At 42.6% G+C, this 25,070-nt stretch overlaps 1 protein-coding gene and 2 non-coding genes across 3 annotated transcripts in view; 1 reads left to right on the plus strand and 2 right to left on the minus strand.

The window, feature by feature from the left end:
• ksr2 (kinase suppressor of ras 2) overlaps positions 1-25,070 on the plus strand; it is a 350,091-nt gene that overhangs the window by 259,497 nt on the left and 65,524 nt on the right. The window lies entirely within an intron of this gene.
• On the minus strand, positions 9,287-9,482 carry LOC145356219 (U2 spliceosomal RNA). Its single transcript, XR_013889086.1, has one exon. It is a non-coding gene; the product is annotated as a U2 spliceosomal RNA (small nuclear RNA).
• Positions 9,612-9,803, minus strand: LOC145356207 (U2 spliceosomal RNA). The gene has a single exon (XR_013889077.1). It is a non-coding gene; the product is annotated as a U2 spliceosomal RNA (small nuclear RNA).

Raw genomic sequence — 25,070 nt, forward strand, 5'->3', positions numbered from 1 at the left:
TGAGTGCAAGAAACTGAATGAATGTGTGGAAGTGAGTGCAAGAGACTGAATGAGTATAACACTACCACCTGCAAATTCCCCTTCGGTTTGAAGGGGAATTTGCAGGTGGTAGCGTTACCATGCATCAGCTGCCCTTATCCAGTCTTCTTGGTCAGGTGCGGGGGGGGGCACATTCACATATTTTTCTCACTGAGGGGGCTGCTGAGTAAATTTAGAAAAGATAAGGTTTGACACAACAATAAATTGAATTTCAAAAACAGTTGAGGTTTTAACCTTCAATATCATTACTGATTAAAAACAATGTTGTAGCAATAAGTTATTCTGTTAAAAAAGAGTAAGTAATATGACCAGAGTGTAGAGGGTCAGTATATGTGGGTGGGTGTGAGAGTGAGTGAGAAATCTGAGACTGAACATAAGGTAGACTCATACTCACCCCAACACATTCACTCAGATTGAGTGGCTATGCTAAATTGACCCTTAGGGTGTCAAGGGGGTTATTGGGGTGAATATGTGGGGTTACACAGATAGGGCCTGGTTGGGGTTGTGGTTGGTGCAGACTCGATGGGCCGAATGCCCTCCTTCTGTACTATAGGGATTGTATGTTCTAATACAGTCACTGTTATCTCACCTTCTCAGTTTATGCATCTTGAACCATGTTTGGCTTGAAGGCTGGAATGAAGTCAGGAGCTGAACTGGTGGAACCCAAACTGAGTATCAGTGAGTGGGTTATTGCTGTTAAATACTGCTTGATAGAACTGTCAAAAACCCAGATAACTTCACAGATGATCACATGTAAATTGACGGAGTAGCAATTAGCTAGGTTGGATTTGTCCTGCTTTTTGTGGGCAAGACACAATTAGACAATTTTCCACATTGCTGGGGAGATGTCAGTGTTGCATCCATCCTGTAACAGCCTGTTTAGGGGTGTAGCTAGTTCTGAAACACAAGTCATGATTGTATTAAATGGTGGAGCAGGCTTGAGGAGCAGAATGGCCTACTTCTGTTCCTCGTTCGTATGTTCATATGTTCGGATCCTCATCAGCTTTGCTGGAATGTTGTCAGTGATCATGCCCTTTGCAGTATTCATCTTCAACTCTTTTTAGATATCATGTGGAGTAAATCAGATTACTGAATATTGACGTTTGTGACCCTGGGGATCTCAGGAGGAGGCTGAAATGGATCATCCAGTACTTCTGGCTGAAGGTTGTTGTGAATGCTTCAGCCTTGTCTTTTGCACTGACGTGCTGGGTTCCTCCATCATTGAGGATGAAGATATTTGTAGAGTCTCCTCCTCCGGTGAGTTGTTTAAGTGTCCATCACCATTCACGACTAGATGTGGCAGAAATGCAGAGTTAGATCTGATCTGTTGGTTTTGGGATTGTTTTGCTCTGTCGCACACCTGTGCTGCTTATGCTGTTTGGCACACAAGTAGTCCTGTATTGTAGTTTCACCAGACTGAAATCCCATTTTTAGGTATGTCTGGTGTTGCTCCTGGCGTGTCTTCCAGCATTCTTTGTTGAAACAGTGTTGGTCCCCAACTTGTTCTGAGCCGTGAGGTGACATTTTGTGCTTGAATACCATTCTGCTGTTACTTATGGCCTGCAGCGCCTCATGGATACCTAGTTTTGAGTAGTTAGATCTGTTCAAAATCTATCGCATTTAGCATGGTGGTAGTGCTACACAACATGATGGAGAGGATCCTCAATGTGAATATAGGATTTTGTTTTCAAAAGGACTACTCATTGGTCACTCCTACAAATACTCTGCACTATGCAGTTAACTAAGTTTTTACCTCTTATTGGTTCTCTTAACACCCACCATAAACTTAGACTAATACCTATGATGTTTAGGACTTGGCCAACTCAGTCAGTAGTGGTGCAAGCAAGCCACCCTTGCTGATGGGTATTGAAGTCCCCCATCTAGAGTGCATTGTGTCCTTGTCACCCCCAGTGACTCTTCCAAATGATTTTCAACATGGAGTAGTACTGATCAGGGCATTTTCTTTCCTGTGTTTGACTTGATGCCATGAGACTTCAAGGAGATCTGGAATCAATATTGCTGACTCCAATGGAAAATTTGTCCTGACTCTATCTTGCTGTGCTGCCACCTCTGCTGGGTCTGCCCACTGATGGGACAGGATATACGCAGGGATAATGAAGGTGGTGCCTGGAACATTGCTGGTAATGTTTGATTTGGTGAGTATGACTATGTCAGGCTTTTGGTTGACTAGTCTGTGAGACAGTCTTGAAGCTTTCAGAGAAAGAAAATGAGTTTCAGAACAGCTTGTAGAATTCTGTCTTTAAACAAACCCCAGCAAGAACTGAAAAGCTGTTTTCCCTTTGACAAACCTAGCTCCTCCTATTAACCACATTATCACATGACCCTGTTTATCAATCTAGTCAAAAACTCCAGGGAAAATCTTCATCTCTAAACAAAATCCATTAGCTCTCTCCTAAGTAAACATGATTAAAATGAGTAATATCCTGCTCTCCCAGCATCTGACCTAAATGTTTCCTAGACACACCGACTACCTGGAGTATAAAGCTGAATTTTTAAATATTCCCCTTAAACTCAAAAAGGCAATATATGTTTTATATTTATGTCAATCGTACTATGATCATCACAATGAAGATACCCACCAGAAAAATTGTTGGGAGTACAATGCCAGCTAAGGGAACGGAATTTCAACTAATTCAAAACCCATTCGTTCAATCTACGTTATAATCAGGACCCAGGATTATCAGGTGGGATGTGGATACTGATTCTGCTGTGAATAAAGTGTCAGAAATTGCATGCACATCCAAAAGTTGAAAAGGTGCAGTAGTGTAAGTCATGCGGATAAGTCACACAGCCTGTCACATTCCTGCCTATTGCAATGGGACCTACCACCATTCTGGGTGTGGTAAAGGCCCTGGAAGTACAGACTATATCAATAATCAATAACTGAGGCAATTGGCTCTTTTCTCTTGAGAGCTGTAGAATTGGCCCTCAGCTGAGACAGACACATATTGATGATCCTTTAAATGTGTCAATACCTCACTTCATGTGTCTGGATAGGGACTATGCATGCTCTGTGGACAGCTGGTAGTTCTACTTGGCCACCATTCAGTTGGTGGGGCAGGTCACTTGGAACCTGAGGCACATTGTGTCTGGTCCTGTTTGTTTTTAGGGATAGACCAAAGCACTTACTTCATTGATAAAGTTAAGTTTAACAGACGCAAAAATAGCTTTTTAACCTTGCAAAACTTGGAAACATATCTCTCAACCTGTCTTGTTTCAGTTGAGCTGCTCAACTGAAGGCATCTGAGATTTAGGTAGACCCTATGGATAGTGAACAATGCATGTTCCTTTATAGACTTATATTGTCTTTTAATTCAGCAGATTTGACTTGGTTATCTTCTCAGGAATGATAGTTAAGCCTATAACAGATAATGACTATTTTAGAAGTGCAGCCATTGTTACTTTGGCAAAAATGACATCAAATTTGTACACAGTGCATATATGCTTAATGCAAGCAAAAGGTGAACTGGAATTATGTTTGCCATCTTTCCATGCAGATGACTGCTAATCTTCAATGCACAGGAATTTAATTAGCCTCTTTGCAACTTCAGCATTTTCATACACTATGAACTAACTTGCATAATTGAAAAACAAGCATTAGCTTTGACTGCCTTGACCATTATTTTCTCTTCGCTTTTGTGAACAGTTGTTTGACGGTGACTCATATTCCTTGATGAGAAGCTGCAGGACCAAACGAACAACTCATTATCATTAGTTGATAAAAAATTTTGAGTGAGCTTCTAACCTATGAGGCTGTTGCAGCTTTTATTTTAATTGCCACTGTGGACCATCTGATACCATCCAGGCGCAAGAGCCCCAACTAGTGAGGGCTGTGGCAGTCAAATGCATATTCAGTGAGTTGTTTAATAAATCAGGTTTCACAATGTCCTAAACAACTGCCATTTCAAGAGAAATATATATTTTACATATCAAGAGATGAGCAATAGGCCTTGGATGTGAACCATGAAATAAATTTTACTTTGATGAACCCATTGATCAATTACTTTTAAAAGCAATTTTCTCCACAATAAAATTGTGTTCGTGCTATTTGCAAATGGCCCACAGAGGGCAAAGTACTGTTAACTGCTAAAACATAATCACAGGGACGTCACTGGTTCTTAATATCCTGATAGCCCCATAACCTCAATGTCAGATTACTGCAAATATACACATGAATGGGTATTCACTGATTTTCTCTCAAAGTTACAACAACCAATTAAGAGATGCCCCAAGGAATTTGGGTATTTACTACTATCCAACAATGTTAGCTTAAAGAAAATCATAATTGGGAAAAAAGGCAGTTTAGATTCAAGTGAAACATTTGTTTAAATTCCTTTGAATCACACTGACACTTTTGATGCACAGTTCTGATGTTCATAATCGTATGGTAAGGTTTATCTATTTGTCACAAGTAAGCCTTACATTAACACTGCAATGAAGTTACTATGAAATTCCCCTAGTCGCCACAGCCTGACGCCTGTTCGAATCAATGCACCTAACCAGCACATCTTTTAGAATATGGGAGGAATCGGAATACCCAGAGGAAACCCACACAGACATGGGGAGAATGTGCAGACTCCGCACAGACAGTGACCCAAGCAGGGAATCAAACCCAGTTCCTTGGCGCTGTGAAGCAGCAGTGGTAACCGCTGTGCCACCGTACTGCCCATAGTTAGTAAAATCCTCATAAAATGTCGATAATAGATGCTGTTTGTAGCCCAGGCTAGATGTAACTTGTGGGTTGCTGGAATAATGTAGCAGCTGGCCGCCTGCCTGTCCCAGTAGCAGAGAGGCTGCCACCAACTTTAAGGCCTGTGTCTTGTTTGAAATCTGACCGGGGTGTGGTGAGCCCAGGCTGGCAGTGATCTGTAATATTTTTGTGGGCAAATGTAAAAATTGAACTTTAATCTAGTCCAACAGTTCAGGATACAAGGAGAGTGAGAGCTGTATTTTCTTAAGGTTGAGACCTTTAAGCAAGGCCCTGTTTTGGGATTCAGGATCCCATGATACTTTTACAAAGGAAAACTTTCAGGGTCCTGTACAACGTTCAATCCCTCATTCAACATTGCCACAACAGATTTACTTCAGTCATTTACAGTCATTTACTTCATTGCTGTTTGTAGTGCTTTGTTATATGCAAAATGATTGCCATGTCTATTTATAGAACAACAGGACTGCAAGCCCCACTTCCATTTGGGTGCAGTCATGAGTGTTAGTGTGCAAATGGCCACACTTTGAAGTTTGTTTGGAGGAAATTCGATTTTCTTTTTGATCTTTCTTGGAGGAAATCTGGAGGAGGGAACCGAGTGTATGGTGTCGAAATTTGCTGATGACACCAAGATTGGTGGAACGGCAAATTGCGCGGAGGGTGGTGAGAGTCCACAGAAGGATCTAGATAGGCTGGGCGAATGGGCCAGGAAATGGCAGATGGAATTTAATGTTGGCAAGTGCGAGGTGGTCCACTTTGGTAGGAATAATGGTAGGAAGGATTATTACTTACGTGGAGAAAACCTGCAGCAGGCGACGGTGCAGAGGGACCTCGGGGTCCTTGTGCATGAGTCGCAAAAACCCAGCTTGCAGGTGCAGCAGGTGGTCAGGAAGGCGAATGGGATGCTGGCCTTCATAGCGAGGGGGATTGAATATAAAAGTAGGGAGGTCTTGCTGCAGCTGTATAGGGCATTGGTGAGGCCGCAGCTGGAGTACTGTGTGCAGTTTTGGTCGCCGCACTTACGCAAGGATGTTTTGGCCTTGGAGGGAGTGCAGAGGAGGTTTACTAGGCTGATACCGGAGTTGAGGGGGTTGAACTATGAGGAGAGACTGAATAAACTAGGCTTGTACTTGTTAGAGTTTAGAAGAACGAGGGGAGATCTCATTGAGACGTATAAGATGATGAATGGGATGGATAGGATAGAGGTGGAGAGACTCTTCCCGCTCAGAAAGGACGGTAGGACTAGAGGGCACAGCCTCAAGATAAAGGGGGGGCGGTTTAGAACGGAGTTGAGGAGGAACTTCTTCACTCAAAGGGTGGTGAATCTCTGGAATTCTCTGTCTGTTGAAGTGGTGGAGGCTGCCTCGCTAAATATTTTTAAGATGCGGGTTGATGGGTTTTTGATAAGCGAGGGGATTAAGGGTTATGGGGAGAGGGCGGGAATGTGGAACTGAGCCACAACAAATCAGCCATGATCTTATTGAATGGCGGGGCAGGCTCGAAGGGCTAGATGGCCTACTCCTGCTCCTATTTCTTATGTTCTTATGAAACCTGATTCTTCCGGCACCACACCATTTTCCTCTGACTTTTGTGTGAGCTGTGAATGCCTAATTTGCAAAAATGTGCACTCTGAGGTCAGGTTAGCTATTTTCAATACACCATTTTTGTTTGGTGGTGCAGTTTTAGAAGCCTATTAAAAGCACACTGCATTTAAGAGTTGAATAAGAAATTGAAAACCCTTCTGAGGAGTTAGAAGATTCTAAAAGATAAGTATAAAATATTTCCCCCCCCTCAAATATTTTAAAAGTTTAAAGTTTACTTATTAGTGCCACAAGTAACATTGTGATGAAGTTATTGTGAAAATCCCCTATTCGCTACTCTCAAGCACCTGTTTGTGTATACTGAGGGAGAATTTAGCATGGTCAGTACACCTAATCAGCATGCCTTTTGGACTGTGGGAGGAAACTGGAGCACCTGGAGGAAACCCATGCAGACACAGGGAGAATGTACAGACTCCACATAGACAGTGACCAAAGTCAGGAATCGAACCCGGGTCTCTGGTGCTGTGAGGCAGCATTGCTAATCACTGTGCCATCATGTGCACTATAAGGTGCTGGATTGTAATGTAGGTATGGTTTTAATGCACAGATTCATCACTGAGAATTGTCTTGCAAGTCTAGTTGATCCTTATATTGACCAGCATTGTGTAATTATTCACATGCATGACTGTACTTCTCCAATGGAGAAAATACCATAATGTTTTACGAAATGTCCTCTGCTGTCATGTTATTGTGCTCTGATTTAATTGAACTGGTAGATCTGGTTGTTTTTTTAGAAAAAAACCTGCTTCTGAAGATTGAAAAATGGTCTGCACCTACTTCCTTGTCCTTTATTGATTGACAGGCGCTCTGTTTTGAAATAGAAATGTATATCAGTTCTTTCTGTGGAGCATTTGTTATCACAGATAAAAGTCAGCATCATAAATGCTTGACTGGGTTTCAAGAGCTTTAATTCAGCAGTACTTTTATTCATCCATGATCTGTTGAAACTTTTCTGAACCTGTAAGAGAATAGTAAAATAACTCCTCTGAGGCCAGTGTCCCTTCACCATGCTTAGATTTATTTACATAGTCAGCAATACTCAAACAGGTATGACCTCATACAGAGTGTAAACCTGGAGTGCCAATAACCTTGACACTTCACATTATTTACACAGGCAGGGCTCCCTGATTGGACAAGCCATTACTGCCTTATTCGGGGAGCTTATATTCTAAGAGGTCCAAATTGTGGGCCTCGTTAAAGTCATCACAAATAGTTCTTTGATGTGATTTTTTGTTTGTTTACAAATGCCAGAGGCACTTAAAAGATTACTACTCTTTCTTTCCCTTTGATTTTTGGTTCAGTATCAACGATAGGAGTTTAAATTCCAAGTTTTTTTATTGTAGGAAGTTCAGTTGTTTTCCAATGATTTTAAAATAATTCTAATCGCTATTTAACAGCTCCTGAGAACAGTATATAGGGCAGACTGGTTGAATAGCTGTGAAGGATACATAGGGTGTGGGGCATGGAAGTGATATAGCGTGGCATGGGAATGTGAAGAGGCATAGGATGGTATGAGGCATTAGAAGTGACAAGAGATGGCATTGGAACTATGAGGTGATACGGGGAATATAAAGATGCATGGGTGATGGGTGAGACCTAGAGAGCCTTCATATTATGTTGTTGGCTGGGCTACTGCTTGGTTTTTAATATCCATTATATCGTGATTGAGGAGAACTTTCTCCATGTGTTTTCCAGCTACCCTCCTGTGCCATATCTTCTCAGAAACCATTTAGTGTTAAAAATTACAACCTGATCTGTGCATAAACAAGTAAATATAAGTCACTCATTTAAGTTTTGGCAGTATTACTGGTCCTCAATTATGCATGCAAAGGTGTGACAGAAGATAGCAAAAAGTTACCAGTGCAAGTGAGGATAAGTACTTAGCTAAAGCAGAAAATCAATTCAAGTAAACAGAAAAGGAAATGTATCTCTTAAAGGCAGTGAATTTCATACATTATGAAAGCTGCTGCAACAAATTCTTTCACTTATTCTAGAATTATCATCATCATCAGAGAATCCCTACAGTGCAGAAGGAGACCATTCGGCCCATCAAGTCTGCAGCAACACTCTGGCAGAGCATATTACCCAAGCCCAATCCCCATTACCCACATATTTACACCACTAGTCCCCTTATCCTACACATCTTTGGACACTGAAGGGCAATTTAGCATGGCCAATCCACCTAACCTGTGTTAGCAGTCTTGGGTGAGTCAAACAAACCAAACTTAAGAGAGTTTATGGTTTGAATTTTATGGAACCTGCAGGAGCAGGATAGGAGGCATGTGTCGGAAAAGGAAGGGCAGGGGTTTGAGTGCCAGTCACCTTCCTGCCTCCTTGGCAATTTACCACTGGCTGGGAAGGTGCAAGATGGCCAGCTGGGCCAGAAGCCAATTATGCCACTTGAGGGCATCCTCCTGCCACCACTGGCATGAGGGCCCTCTTGATCGGACGTTCTTTGGTGCATGGAGTAGCGTCCCCTCGTAGCAATGGCTGCTCCCATGGCATTCTCCCCTCCTTTTGCCCCGTACCCTCTCCCCATCCTGAGAGCTAACTGACTCTGGCAATTGCCAACTGCACTTACTTTGCTGTGAATGTGGTGTTAGCTGCTGGTGCTAATTGCTGAATCTCACTGCTGGGTACAGTCTTGCACAGTGATTTTCAAACTTTTGTTCTGACAACCCATGTTTTCAAAATGACCCACTGCCCACTGTGACAAATGACCCAAAATGACCCACTGACCCACTGCCCAGACAGGCAGCAGTACTGCAGCTAAAGTTGCAGTACAAATGGGATTTTTTTTTTTAAATACTTTATTCCAATTCAATCCAATCAAATCAAATCCAATTCAGAGTCCCAACAAGTTGGGACACTCCTGATCCAAGCTGACAAGACAGAGCTCTCACTTCCTGTCCTGGGCTTGATCTACATGATCCAAGCTTAAGAGTTGGTATAGCTCCTCCTCCAAGGCTTGATCTCATTTGCATCTTAGCCAAAAGCCAAGATGCTGCTCTAAAAAATTGCTTCAAATGAAGCTAAAATGTAACCTAATGACTTCAACCAAGTGCAGCATGTCGATACTACGCTTGTTCTTAGCCAAAAGGCCGAGAAGCGATTTTTTTTTAAAAACTTTATTCCAAGCCAATCAAGTCAAATTAAATCCAATTCAGAGTCCCAACAAGTTGAGACATTCCCGATCCAAGCTGACAAGACAGGGCTGTCATCTCTTGTCTTGGGCTTGATCTACATGATCCTAGCTGATTGGAATAGGTGTAGCTCCTCCTCCAAGGCTTGATCTCATTTGCATCTTAGCCAAAAGACCGAGATGCCGCTTTCAAAGATTGCTTCAAATGAAGCTGAAATGTAACCTAATGACTTCAACCAAGTGCAGCATGTCGATACTACACTTGATCTTAGCCAAAAGGCCGAGAAGCGATTTACTGTACATTTAGAAATACATCACTTTACCTTTTCTTTCCATATAAGTGCACATAAGTTGAATTTTATCAAGCAATATGAAGCTTTTTCTGGTCACGCTGACTATACAGTAAAAAGTCTGACAACACCAGGTTTTAGTCCAACCTATTTATTTGATAATATACTCACAAGCTTTCGAGGGGACTGCCTCTTCGTCAGGTGAATGGAGAGTTCTGGCCTCAGACAGAGCATATAAAGCACAGACAGTTTAGAGATTACTGATTAAAATGCGAATCCTTACACCTAACCTGCTGTTCAAGACCTGAAGTGGCGCAGAGTTGCTGAACAGAGACTGATAGCCAAGTTCCGCACACATGAGGACGGTCTCAACAGGGATCTTGGGTTCATGTCGCACTATCTGTAACCCCCGTGACTTGCCTGGGTTTGCAAAACCTCACTTACTGTACTGTCTGGAGACAATACACATCTCTTTAAACTGTGATCAGTGCTCCTTCCACTCACATTATCAGCCACTTCAGGTCTTGAACAGCAGGTTAGGTATAAAGATTTGCATTGTAATCAGTAATCTGTAGACTGTCTGTGCTTTATATGCTCTGTCTGAGGCCAGAACTCTCCATTCACCTGACGAAGAGGCAGTCCCCTCGAAAGCTTGTGAGTATATTATCAAATAAATAGGTTGGACTAAAACCTGGTGTTGTCAGACTTTTTACTGTGTTTACGCCAGTCCAACGCCGGCATACCCACATCACGCTGACTATGTCAGCGTTTGATTTGCAAGATCCTCATTGTAATGCCATCTTCTACAAAATGCGCATGATAAACAGAACATCCCGTTTTCTTCTGAACAGGATCACAGCACATCTCACGATATTTTGATTAAGATTATAGAACATTTCACTTTTTTTAAAATCAGGATCACAGAGCATCCCACATTGTTTTGAACAGGGCCGCAGTACATCTCATTTTCATTTAAACAGGATAACTGGCAATCCATTTTCAGCATCCCCATGATCCACACGTGGGTTGTGACCCCATTTTGAGAAACCCTGGTCATGTGAGTTACCACTACTTCTGGCGGCACTGCTGGGGCTGAAGAGGAGGCAGAATCTAATCCCTTAAAGGGACAGCAACTCCAACAGCAACACTTAGCTGACTTTGGATCTTGAAATCCGGCCAGGGCCACCCAAACTGGCGATGTGAATCACTCCCAGATTTCTAACCCATCATCAAGGCCGCTGCCTCTCCAACAAAATCCAGCTCCGTAATTGCAGTTGCAATACATTGCCTTTAATATTCTTCTGCTTTATGTTCAAAGAAATACGGAAGCTTTTTGAACAGAGAATTTATTAGGCATCTTCAGAAAAGAAATCACCAGGATAAGCTAGAAACCATTGTGGGTTTTGTTTTATTTCTGCCCTAATTATAGTAAAAACCTGCTTTGATCTGACCAGAAGGACACAGAAGGCCTCATTATTGAGAAAGAAAAGATTTCCTTGTAAGAAAATGAAATGAGTCTAGCTTCTAACACTTCTAAAGATGAAGGAAATATGATCTAAGTATTTTCTAGTTGTAAAATAAGTTGAATATTGCGCTGTTGAGGAGAGCAATAGTGAGTACTTGAGTTGCAGAGAACAGGCAATTGTACGTTTGATCCCGGGCCTTTGCAGTGCTAACGAATCAGGCAACAGTTGAAATGCTACAAATGTCTCTTGGCCCTTGAATTAGGGGAGGAATTCATTTTCCATCTAATCATTGTTATCCAATGGCTTCTTCCAAAAGTGCATGATGTGTCTGATGTCAAGGGAAGATAATGTTGCCATAGTTTGAATATTCCATTGACACTCATTATCAAGACTCGTACATGGGCAAGATAAGGGATGATGTGTGAGCTTGAGAAAACCATACTACTGAAAGGAGTCAATACCTTTAGGATAAGAGGGAAGACGTATTACCAAGACAAAAGTTGTTTTTTCACTCCACAGTTATTTACCACGAGGACTCCCAATATTACATGATCATGGACTTTATGTAAGGCTTGAATTTAATCCACTCACAACACAATCACTCTGACCTAAGCTCTGCAAGTTTCAAAGTCATGACAGAAAGGGATAATGATAGTTATAATGATAGAAATCAAGTGTCTGAATTGAGGGAAGGCTGATTTCAACATCATTAGACAGGATTTGACAAACAAAGAATGGGTAGCTGCTTGCAGGAAATCAACACATGGAAAGTGGGAGGCTTTCCAAGTGTAGTGAGCCAGTGAGAGTTCATGGCCAATGTGTTCCTCTAAGTGCAAAGGGCAAGGGTGCCAAGTCCAGGGAATCCTGAATGTAGAGGGATGTCAAGGGTTAGATAAAGAGAAAAAAGAAAGCATTTGGTGGGTTTAGGGTACTGAAAATGGGAGAGGCACTTCAGGAGCATATAGATTGTGGGGGGGTGGGGTGCTTAAAGAAGAAATTAGGAGGGTAAAGTGGGGCCACGAAATATCAATAGTGGATAAAATAAGGAAAGTTCCAAGGCATTTCATAAGTATATTAAGAACAAGAGGATGGCCAGAGAAAGAGTGTAGCCCATTAGAAACCAAGGGGACAATCTGTGTATGGAGTCAGAGGATATGGGCAAGGTGTTAAATGAATATTATCCATCTGGTATTCACTAAGGAGAAAGACAATGCAGCTTGTTATGGTTAAGGTCAGAAACTCAAGTGTTTTATGGAGTCTGCCTGGATTGTAAGTTTTGCATCTTGAATTTGGCTAGGATAAGCACGGTACGTTTCACTTCGTATTTGATTCAAATGACCCACCGGGGAGCTTTTATCAAACAAAGTTTATTTAAGAATGTAGTTAACATATACGGAAATAAAATTAGCAATAACTTTCATCAATTCCAAACAAAAACAAAACAACCATGATAATGCCGCACAAAAGGTTGTTACAGAAGGTTAGGGGGCATGGAGTTGGGGGTAAGGGGTAAGGTGTTAGCGTGGATAGAGGATTGGCTGTCTAATAGGAGGCAGAGAGTAGGTGTCAGTGGGTGCTATTTGGATTGGCGGTTGGTGACTAGTGGAGTGCCCTAGGGATCGGTGCTGGGGCCTCAGCTGTTTACCATTTTTATAGATGATCTGGAGGAGGGAGCTGAGTGTAAGGTGTTGAAATTTGCTGATGACACAAAGTTAAGTTGAAAAGCAAATTGTGCGGAGGGTGTAGAAAGTCTGCAGAGGGATCTAGATAGGCTGAGCGAGTGAGCGAGGACCTGGCAGATGGAATACAATGTTGGCAAGTGTGAGGTTATCCACTTTAGCAGGAATAATGGTAGGAAGGACTACTACTTAAAGGGCGAAAAGCTGCAGCATGCTACGGTGCAGAGGGACCTGGGGGTCCTTGTGCATGAGTCGCAAAAACCCAGCCTACAGGTGCAGCAAGTGGTCAGGAAGGCAAATGGGATGCTGGCCTTCATAGCGAGGGGGATTGAATATAAAAGTAGGGGGGTCTTGCTGCAACTGTACAGGGCACTGGTGAGGCTGCAGCTGGAGTACTGTGTGCAGTTTTGGTCGCCACACTTGCGCAAGGATATTTTGGCCTTGGAGGGAGTGCAGAGGAGGTTCACTGGGCTGATACCGGAGTTGAGGGGGTTGAGCTATGAGGAGAGGCTGAATAGACTGGGCTTGTACTTGTTGGAGTTTAGAAGGATGAGGGGGGATCTTATTGAGACATATAAGATGCTGAAGGGGATGGATAGGGTAGAGGTGGAGAGGTTCTTCCCGCTCAGAAGGGTCAGCAGGACTAGAGGGCACAGCCTTAAGGTAAGGGGGGTGCAGTTTAGAACAGAGTTGAGGAGGGACTTCTTCACTCAAAGGGTGGTGAATCTCTGGAATTCTCTGCCCGTTGAAGTGGTGGAGGCTACCTCGCTAAATATATTTAAGATGCGGGTAGATAGGTTTTTGGTAGGTTTTTGGTAGGCAAGGGAATTAAGGGTTATGGGGGAAAAGCGGGAAAGTGGAACTGAGCCACTTCAGATCAGGCATGATCTTATTGAATGGCGGGGCAGGCTCGAGGGGCTAGATGGCCTACTCCTGCTCCTATTTCTTATGTTCTTATGTTCATAATGTACAACCCTTAACAAATATATCTAAGATGTCCCATTCAAACCAATCCCATAAACAAAAGCCTTTAAACAAGTTCAACACAGCAAAGTTGTCTGCTCACATGATACTGGAAATTAGCCCTTTCGTTGGAGAATTGAAAGCTCTCAGTCTTGTAAGTTCTAGTAGTCCTTTTGAGACACCCAGGACAGTTTGAACTCAGAATAGCTTCCCAGAACCTCAGGTAGACTCTGGCCAATACATCAACAGCAGATTTTCTGCTCTTTCAGGAAATCTTGCTTCTAGCTAACAACAGAATTTCCAAAACCATGGGGGGGGGGGGCGGAGAGAGAGAGACACACACACACACACACACACAAACTTCTTTTCAGCTTGCTGTACCTTCTAAAAACTAAACTCAAACATGAAAAAAAACCTTGAGCTCCCTAGGAAGGGAAAAAAAACCCTGTCCAGAACCTATGACTTTTTCTCCCAACAATGCAGGGCCATAAAACTAATCCCAGAGTAAACATAAACAAACCCCATTTAAGCCACTCAAGGAGCAATAAGAGGACTCCTCCAGAGAGCTCAGTAACATTAGCTGAAGCTATGAGCTGGGAGAACATGATTTTTTTAAAAGAAATCTCTTAAAGGTACACTAGCATCACAAGCTGGAAATTTCAGTTAGGATGGGGAAGTTCTGGAGCATGTTAAGATTAATAAGGAGGAGGTATTGAATGTGAGTATAAAGGTGCATAGATCCCCAGGGCCAGATGAGATGTATCCCAGGCTGCAATGGGAAGCAAGAGAAGAGCCCTGACATTGATATTTAAATCTTGCTGATCTCCGCTGGTGAAGTGCCAGATGACTGGAGGATAGCTAATATGGTACTTTCATTCAAGAAGGGCACCAGGATAGGCAAGGTAATCACAGGCCATTTATCTAATGTCAATGGCAGGGAAATTTATTGGAAAGAATTCTGAGGAACAGGATTAATCAACACTTGAAAAGGCAGAGATTGATCAGGGATAGTCAGCATGGATTTGTTGGTGGGAGATCCTGTCTAACTAATTGAGTTTTTTGAACTCTGTGGTACACCACTGCTCACAGGCCTCCAATCACAAAAGCAACACTCCACCATCACACTTTGTCTCTTGTTAACGAGCCAATTTGCCAACTTGCCATGGATCTTATGGGCTCTAACCTGTTGGACCAGCCTTCCATGTGGGATCTTATCAAAGGCCTCACTGAAATCCATGTAAACCACATCAACTGTGCTACCCTTATCATTTGTTTAGTCATAAAACATTGGTTAGACCACAGATGGAATATTGTGTGCAGTCCTGGTCACCTAAATTCCTTTGAAAACCACCATCTAATATAAGCAAAATACTGCCAATACTGAAATCTGAAACAAGAATGGAGAATGCTGGAAAAACCCAGCATATCTGGCAGCATCCGTAGGGAGAGAAAACAGAGTTAATGTTTTGAGTCTGTTTGAATCCGCCAGAACTGAAAGAGAGGGAAAACTCAATGTTTGCAGATTTTTCCTTTCATCATGAAGAAGCTTTGTCCCACTGAAGGCTTTGGTTGAGAGATCTATTGTTAACAGGGTTTGAATCTGTAGTTATTTATCTGCATTTATGAAGAGAGGCGCAGAGGAAAAAGATCTAATAAATATAACTGCTAGATGGAAATTCAGATCCCCTATGTAAAATACTAATTACTGTGAGGAACAGAAAGAAACATCATCTGTGAAGTAGAAGTTGGAAACATAAACCTGAAACAAGTTAATCAGTTTTGTTTTGAAGGAGCAGAAAATAATAGCTGGATACATGTCCAAAGCTATCAACGGTATAGGTAAGTTGTGACTGCTGGATATTGCTGGTGAGTAGATGGTGCATGGTGTATTAAGCAGAATGTGAGGCTAGCAGTGCAGTTGACATTTTTTCTTCTTGCAGTCTCTTGAAGTGAGGAAGGCATTTGCCACGAAATACAGCCAATGGCAAGAACCTACGAGTGGAGTCCTTTAACATGGGGAGGATGTTGTTATGCAGCTACCACATGGTTCTGGCTGACCAGGAGACACACCCACTCTTACCATCTGCTGTGGGCATATTGGAAGGATTTACAAGTTGATAACCATCCTGTTTGGCCACCTGTGGCCCTCAAGTCCTGAAGTGGAAAGCTTCTGGCTAAGAGATCGGGATGCTACCCACTGCACCCACAAAGCCTCCTAGATGTAGCCTTTGAGCATACATTTACTGATCTTGGCCACCTGTGTATCGCAGCACTGGATCCATGTCCTTGAGGCCAGACTCTTGCACTGAGTGCCATGGTTATTTGGTCCCATTATCTTCACAAAGTTTGTCTGGAGATGCTCCTGGGCTCTTTTACACAGGTAACACCTCTCCTCTCCATTTCCTGCCTCCTGCACATTGTTGGAGTATCTTTGAAGCCCACTCTGCCACGTATTGCCATTACTGTTCCCTGTGTCAAAGTCTGTTTCAGAATAACTTTGTGCACTTTCTCCAGCCATAATGCATCTGCCTTTAACTAGTGCAGGCTGGCTTTAAGTTGTGCAGACTCTTGCCCATTTGAGGCCCCTGTTCAGGGATGCCACTTTTCAATTGCACACCGAACATTAGCACATGCTACCTGTGTCAGTATTCACATTCATAGGTTTCTGCATCGGAAGAAACAGATGCAAGTAATCCCACAGTGGTTTTGAGCCCAGTTCGACTTTGTAGCCTGAATGTCAAGGGAAGGGAATGATTGTGCAATTCTAATGACATTTTCTGTACATTATGCTTGTTGTTTCGGATTGTGACAATACATTGCCTGTTGGTACCCAGAGCAATTATCAGATCAATCTCAGCCACCATTTTGCCAGTTTTGACCAACAGTTGACATCCCAAATGATCCTATTTCTTCTCTTTACATAGAGGCACCTGCTAGAAACACCAATCGTTTTGTATTTTTATTTCAGATTTACTACGGTTGCAGATTTTTCCTTTCATCATGAAGAATATTACTGTTGCTGGTATCTCCACTTACCAGTATACAAGATGATAAAAGACATGGGTAAAGTGGATGCTTCCTATTGTGGAGTATTCTAGGACGAGAAGTCATAGTCTTTGGATAAAGAGGGAGCAAATTTAAAACAGAGTTGAGGACAAACTACTTCTCCCAAAGGGTTGTGAATCTGTGGAATTCCCTACGCCAAAGTGTGGTGGATGCTCGGTCAGTGAGTAAATTTAAGGAGGAGTTAGGCAGATTTTTAATTGGTAATAGGTTGAAGGGTTATGGGGAGAGGGCAGGAGAATGGGGATGAAGAGCATATCAGCCATGATAGAATGGCAGCGCAGACACGATGGGCCAAATGGCCTAATTCTGCTCCTATATGTTATAATTTTCAAACTTCCACTGAAGGCTTTGGTCCAAGCAACCCATAAATTGGATACTACTTTCAATGGAGTAAACAGTGATATTCGTGGGGCAACCACATCTGCATCAGAAGAAACAGATGCAAGTAATCCCACCGTGGTTTTGAGCCCAGTTTGATTTTGTAGCCTTATTACCTACACCACCACTAAAGGTAGGCAAATACTTTACTTTTTAGTCTGTTTACCTGTAACAATGGGAGCAATTTTCCCAACCCATTGCGCTGCTTAAGTACTGCAGTGGGTTGGGAAATGTCAGCGGGGGGGAGAAAACAGGATTCGAAGGTTGCGATCTTCCTGGTCCATTTTTTTGGACATAATCTGTCTCGTGCCAGGGAACAGTGCAAGGCTGATTACAATATTCACATGCTGATTTCAACCTACTTAACAAGTCCAGGACTCAATATCCCAGGCTCGTTAAAAGTTTTCTGCTCCCACCGGTGGAGGTCCACACTGGTCAGGATCATGTATGGTCCATATCAATGGGGATCACGCATGATAGCTTTACTGGTGGGATCACAGACCATTGAGGGCCCCTGGAGATTGGAAGGGTGATCCTTGTGCAGTGCCAGCCTGGCACCCTGGCACTGTCCAGATTGGACAGGACCAGTTGGAGATAAAGGCAGACGGAGTTTGGGAGTATCACTGTATGGGAGGGTTGGGGGCGAATGATGGCATTGGGGATCAGAGACCAAGTCCGGCCATCAGGAAGCCTGTCATGGGCAGGGGGATCAGGGATTAGAGGCTGAATCTGGCCAAGCCTCACCTCTCATTAAAGAGTTTTACACTGTCGGAAATTCAATTATAAAAATACTCATTGCACAAACACATTGCAGCACTTTAATGACACACATCTCTCTCTCTCGTGGAACAAGGTGGCATCTAACTTCAGGCAACAGCACCTCACCTATCTCAATGGGGTACAGACACAGCTATAGGCCTTCACCCCAGTGAACGATACAGTGATTGAAGCTGTAGACAGTGACAAAGTTGAAATCATTGAAAATGATTGCGTTCTTGTACCTAATCCTCCTCCTCATACTTCCTTTCTCTCATCACACACTCTTCTGATTTACAAGTTATGGATAGTGTAAGCACACACCGCTTGCTTTCCCTTCCCCTTTCACCACAATCCTCCTTTGTGCCTTTCTCCTTTCAAATACCCAAGAACTGCCACCCAGTTAGGCAGTGGTGGGAGAGCATGTGGTGGAAAAGAAGAAAGAGACTGGTGAAGTAGAAACACTATCATGCGCTCTCACCCTGGTAGTCACCAATTCAAATAGCGACTCTGTGTATCTTTTGAGCGATACCTTAGAGGCAGAATACGCATGTGGCAAGAGACCAGATGTATATGGCCTGCTACCCAGGCAGGGAACAGTGGGGGTGGCCTAGGAGTCGACTCACTGAATTTCAAAGTCACACACAAGTTCTACTGTTGAGATTTTATATGAAGACTTTGATGGGGCAGCTCAATTAAATTCTTGGTGCTTTGGCAAGCCTGTGAGTGATCTCTCTGCTACTGTCAAGGAGCATGGAGGAGCCTGGCAAAAACTGTTTCGTGTCTGGACCCCATCCTTTCTAGCGTTGAGATGGTACCATTTCCATTAGCGCAGTCATGGACCGATCCATGGTATAGCATCCGATGACCTCAGCTTCCATTGTCTGGGTGCTACACTATTAGCTCAGATTGCTGCCATTAAAGCTGTGGATAATGCTGCTCAAAGCTGCTTGCAGGGTGTCACCACATTTTAGCGGTATGCCCTCGCACACATTATCAGGATTGCTGATGCATTGCTGGGGACAAGTGATAGTGACATTGTGGAGCACGAGCCTGCTGCCCCCTCTCAGGAATACTGTATTCATCCTCTCACCTCTATCATTGCACCAGTACCCATGTTTTACTGTTAGCCAGCCAGCCCAGATTTAGCTGCAGTTCAGAGAAGGTTTACCAGACTAATAGCCGAATGGGTGGGCTGTCTTAGGAAAAAGATTGGACAGGAGTTTAAAGAAGCAACTTTATTGAAACGTATATGATCCTCAGGAGTCTTGACAGGCTAGATGTGGAAAGGATGTTTCCTCTCATGGGAGAATCTAGAACTAAGGGTTACTGCTTAAAAATAAGGGATTGTCCATTTAAAACAACTGAGATGAAATCCTTTCACAGAGGGTTGTGTGTATTTTGAACTGTCTTCCTGAAAAGTTGGTGGAAGCAGAGTCTTTGAATATTTTAAAGTCAGGGGTGGATAGATTCTTGGTAAGTATGTGGGTAATAGGTTATCAGGATGGGCAGGATGCAGATTTGAATTTAGTCAAATCAGCCATGATCTTATTAAATAGTGGGACAGACTTGAAGGGCTAAATGGCCTACTCCTGCTCCTAGTTTTTATCTTCATATTTTGAGTTGGCTTTTACTTCTGTACTGTAACCAAAAGGACACTGAGATTGGCAGTGCCTGAGGGACAATACGATGGATGGAGAATGTGCCAATAGCTGGGTACAAGTAGCTTATGCGGATTCCTTGAAGTCAACTTTAAACAACTCTGGAAACTACCAACCTCTTCTACAGTTGCAGCAATTAGCAGTCAGAGTCAATTGGCAACTCATCTGGAAGTAATTGATGATCCATTGGCATCCTTCCTGCTGGTGAACTCATGAGGTTAAGAGAGGGCGCTAATTGGAGCATTGGACTCCAAAATGGCAGCACTCACATCAAATCAGCTTCAAACATTGACTGATATCTTAATCTGCCTGTCACATTCTTCCAGCAGACACATCCTGTATTCTCACAAATGCCTTCACCAAAATGGTGATCAGCCTGGCTAGCATCAGCTGTATGTTTGTACACCATGGATACCATTTTGGAGGTAAAACAGCATTTGCAGTGCTGGAAAACCAGTTGCTTATGGGAGCCACATTTCACAGCCTAAACGTTTTAAACACTTTGCCAACAACGCTGCAAATTCAGCGCACCCACAAGTAATTTTTACACAGACATTAACACCTTTATAAAATAATCACTGATAATTGGCACACAGCCTGCTTGCAGTGTCGTATTACACTGAGACTGAATTAGAAAGCATGCATTTGCATAGTGCCTTTAATCACATCTAAAAACAAACCAAATGCTTCCAGTGCAGTCAATTGTTCCGAAGTTGCAGACACTTATTTTCAAGCAAAGGTGACAACCAAAACTACCCAAATACAGCAATTGCTGTAATCACTCTGCTTTTTAGTTTTTTTTTGTTTTTAAGAAGAATAATGGCCAGCACACCAGAACTCTTTAGCCTTCTTCCAATCAGGGATCTTAGACATCTCCCTGAATCAGAAAAACAGGTGGATATTAATGAGGAGGGCCTTTTTGAAAATTTTTGTTCAAATACAGACCAGCTGCTCAACAGCAAGATTCAGCAGCCCATCATTCAGAGAGCTATCTCCTTAAATAACTGCCAGATAGCACTAGCTTCATTTTTAACATGATTTCATTAGTACATTGTATCTATTCCAGAACAAAACAATAGTCCAATCTGTTTAACAGGTGGATATCCATTTACTGAATCAGGGAGGAGAAGACATTCCGTGATTCACAAATACTTTATTGTGATATTACAGCTCACTACAAATTCGAATTTCCACTCTTTCCTTCTGGATCCTCTCCCTGTCCAGAAGCATCCCTCACTGGGGAAAAATCCCAACTCATGGATAAAGATTTAAAGAGCATCACCTGCTGTCAACTCGTTCTGAAGCTAGTCCGAGCTTACTCTGAAAGGGACTTACATTTCTAACATTGTCAGAACCAACATTTCAAAGTGTTCAAGCTGCACATTAGATCTGCTTTCCTTCTTATTGTGTGCTATTTCATGTAATGTTTGTAATATAAGGGCGGAATTTTCACATTTTGAGACTAGTATATTGCAAAGGCCAGTGGCAGGGTGGAAGATTAGGAAATGTCAATAAAAGGTTACTAAAAAAGTAATAAAAATAGCAAAGTTAAATTATGAGCTCAGTGGGTAGCACTGCTGCCTCACAATGCCAGAGACCCGGGTTCGATTCCCAGCTTGAGTCACTGTCTGTGTGGAATCAGCACGTTCTTCCCGTGTTTGCGTGGGTTTCCTCCCACAGTCCGAAAGACGTGCTGGCTTGGTGCATTGACCATGTTAAATTCTCCCTCAATGTACCAGAACAGGTGCCAGAGTGTGGCGACAAGGGAATTTTCACAGTAACTGCATTGCTTTGTATTTTAAAGCAAAGAGAGTGGCTGAAGTGAATTTGGACACTTGGAGGATGAGATTAGGAAATTAATTGTGGGGAACACAGAAATAGTGGATAAATCAGAATTTTGCCTCAGTTTTCATGGTGGAGGACACTAATACCATCCCAATAGTAACAGGTAATATAGAGGTGATAGAAAAGGAGGAACTTGGAACAAACATCATCAATGGGGAAGAAATGCTGAACAAACTATTGGGATTGAAGGTAGACAAATCCCCAGGGCCTGGTGGCCTCCATCTTATGGTTTTAAAGTAAGTGGCATTGGAGATAGTGGATCCATTGGTAATGACATTCCAAAATTCCTTGGAAGCAGGAAAGGTTCCAATGAATTGGAAAAGTACTAATGTAATGCCCTTATTCAGAAAGGGAGGGAGGCAGAAAGTAGGAAACTATAGACCAGTTAGATTAACATATGTTGCTGGGAATTGTTAGAATCCATCATTAAGGAAGTAATAAAAGGACATTTAGAAAGTTAGAATATAATCCATCAGAGTCAGCATGGTATTGTGAAGAGTAAATAATGTTTGACTAATTTGCTAGAGTTCTTTGAAGATGTAGCAAACCAAGTGGATAATGGGGATCCTGTAGATCTGGCATATCTGGATTTCCAGAAGGCATTTGATAAGGTTCCACACAAAAGGTTAATACACAAGGGGGTTAGGAGTAATTCATTGGCTTAGATAGTTTGTGGAATTTGAATTCAATAAAACAAATCTGGAATTAAGAATTTACTGATGGCTGTGAAACCATTGTTGATTGTTGCAAAAACCCACCTGGTTGATTAATATCCTTTAGGGAAGGAAATCTGCCGTCCTTACCTGGACTGGCCTGCATGTGACTCCAGAGCCACAGCAATGTAGTTGACTCTTAACTGTCCTCGGGCAACTGGGGATGGACAATGAATGCTGGGCCCAGCCAGTGGTGTCCATGCCCCATGAATGAATAAAACATGAATAAAACAGCCATGATCATATTGAATGGCAGAGCAGGCATGAGGGGCTGAATTGCCTACAGTGTGGTAAGTGCCCAGAGTACGCTGCCAGAGAAGGTGGTAAAAGCAAATACAATCGCAATGTTTAAGAGGCATCTTGACATACGTAAATAGGCAGGGAATGAGGAATATGGAGCTCATCAAGGCAAAAGGTCTTTAGTCTAGTAAAGCAGCATGTGTCAGCACAGGCTTGGTGGGCAGAAGGGCCTGTCCCTGTACTGTACTGTTCTTTCTTCTTTGCTCTTAATGTAAGTTGCATCAATTATTTCCCTCATTGGATTCAGGAAAATAGCAACCAGGTAGTCGAAAATCAAGCCTTTTAACTTTGCAGTTCTGACAGGGTAGCACTGATACCTCATGGCACCAAGGACCCAGGTTCAATTGGCATGTGTTACCTTCAGTTGCTTGGTTTCCTCCCACAATCCGAAAGACATGCTGGTTAGGTGCATTGGCCATGCTAAATTCTTCCTCAGTGTACCTGAGCAGGCGCCTGAGTGTGGTAACTTCATTGCAGTGTTAATATCAGCCTACCTGTGACTCTAATAAATAAACTTTAATTTTAAATACATGGCAGGTTGAACATTGCCTGAGGCAGAAAGATAGATGAGTGTGATGTGATCCTTTATCAGATTTGGCTTCATAAGGCTGGAGAACCATCATCTGAGGGAACTGACTTCATTATCCACCAATCTAAACTTGTCAATTTAGCTTGAAGTGTTAGATGCAAAATTTTAAGTTTTGTTTATCGACTTTCAGGTGCTGATGCTGGTCAACCTTTTGTGCCATTCCAGTGTTTTCTGTTGCTATTTCTGCTTTTCATCGTTTTTTTTCATATGATCTGTACCAATCAGTAGCCATTTAAGTTGTTTCTAATAGGCAAAAGAGTACCTCCTACTACTGAAGATTAATCAAAATCCAGTTTATACCCATGAGTCACCAATTCATTACACCAATATAAATAATTACTCTTTAATGCTGAATTTTATGGATGATTTTAAAAATATGCATGCTGTTTCTACCACATTACCTGTATAAAACTGGCAGTGTGAAGTTTGAACATGGTATGTTGTATAATAGGAACAGAACATATCGGGGAGTAACACTTGGCTGAGAATGCAAGATGGGCTGTTCCATTTAGAGCCACCTGTTATACACACATGAAAGCAGTGAAACTGAATATTGGGCGGACTATACAGCTTGTTCTGTGCCCTAGGTGAATTTAATCCCCATTAATGTAAGAAATTTCGGTCTCCAAATTGTTCTTAGTTTAAAAACAATTTCATTTGCTTTTGAAACTTCAATATTTGTATGAGCACCAATAATTTAATTAAGGGTGAATTATAAATTTGATAAGTTACCATGTTTTGATATTTGCTAAAATATTTTAAATATTATTATTTGTCAGTATGCACAGTGGTCAGTGATTAGCCCTGATGCCTTATAGCGCCAGGCACCTGGGCTTGATTCCCGGTTTGGGTGACTGTGTGGAGTTTGCACATTCTCCCCCTGTCTGCGTGGTTTTCCTCAGGGTGCTCTGGTTTCCCCTCTCAGTCCAAAGATATGCAGGTCAGGTTGATTGGCCATGCTAAATTGCCCCTTAGTATCAGGGGGACTAGCTAGGATAAATGCATTTGGGAATGGGGCCTGGGTGGCATTGGGGTCAGTGAGGACATGATAGGCCATATGGCCGAGTCTGCACTGTAGGGCTTCTGTGAAATTCTATGAAATACCCAGAGGGCAAAGGTTTAAAGTGATTGCCAAAAGAACAAGCAATGACTTCAGGAAAAACCTTTTTGTCCAGAATAGATTTTTTAAAATTCATTCATGATATGGGCATCGCCAGCTTGGCCAACATTTACTGCCCCTTTCTAATTGCCCTCAAAGGGATGGAAGTGAGTGCCTTCTTGAACCATTGCAGCCCATGTGGTGTAGGTACACCCAAGTATGGTTAGGGAGGGACTTCCAGAGTTTTGACCTAGTGGCAGTGAAAGAACTAGGCTATATTTCCAATTCAGGATGCTGTGAGGCTTGGAGGTGTTGGAGTCCCCATTTGTCTGCTGCCCTTGACCTTCTAGGTGGCAGTGGAAGGTACCATCGAAGGAACTTTTGCGAATTGCTTGTGTGTATCTCTGCTGCCACTGTAAATCGGTGGTGGAGGAAGTGAAGCTAGTAGATAGGGTGCCAATAAAGTGGGTTGCTTTGTCCTGGATGGTGTCAAATTTCTCAAGTGTGGTTTGAGTTGCATTCATCCAGTGTACAGTATTCCAGCACACCCCTGACTTGTGTCTTCTAGATAGGCTTTCAGGAGTCAGGACGTGAGCTACTGTCTGCAGAATTAATTGCCTCCGACCTGCTCTTGAAACCACAGTATTTACATGTCTAGTCCAGTTCAGTTTCTGGTCAGTAGTAACACACTGGATGTTGATAGTGGGGTATTCAGCAACGGTAATGACATTGAATATCAAGGGGAGATGGTTTG

This window comes from Carcharhinus amblyrhynchos, chromosome 20, assembly GCF_965287045.1.
Source record: "Carcharhinus amblyrhynchos chromosome 20, sCarAmb.v2.hapA, whole genome shotgun sequence".
Classification (NCBI taxonomy): Eukaryota; Metazoa; Chordata; class Chondrichthyes; order Carcharhiniformes; family Carcharhinidae; genus Carcharhinus; species Carcharhinus amblyrhynchos.